This window comes from Nanorana parkeri, unplaced genomic scaffold, assembly GCF_000935625.1.
Source record: "Nanorana parkeri isolate BGI_ZX_2015 unplaced genomic scaffold, ASM93562v1 scaffold2238, whole genome shotgun sequence".
NCBI lineage: Eukaryota > Metazoa > Chordata > Amphibia > Anura > Dicroglossidae > Nanorana > Nanorana parkeri.
This window is the reverse complement of record NW_017308506.1, coordinates 67,613-67,883: the sequence shown is the minus strand read 5'-3', so window position 1 is coordinate 67,883 and position 271 is coordinate 67,613.

Genomic DNA, 271 nt, shown 5'->3' with positions numbered 1-271 from the left:
TTATTGTCCAGCCGGTCGTGACGTGCGTCGTGTGTACATACCCCAGGCAGCTGCCGTGTTAGGTGGGCAGTTAGGACACAAGTGAACTACCGATCCCTGGTGCCATTTTTAGAGCCATGTGCGGTGAAGAGACGATTGATCCGCGCGCCGCCTGTGTAGCTGAGGCCTCGAAGTGTCGCCGGGGCATTGATGGGTTCTCCTGCGTCCTGGCTGGGTTCTCCTGCGTCCTGGCTGGTATGTCACCTCTGATATCCAGGACTCGGCCCGGGAA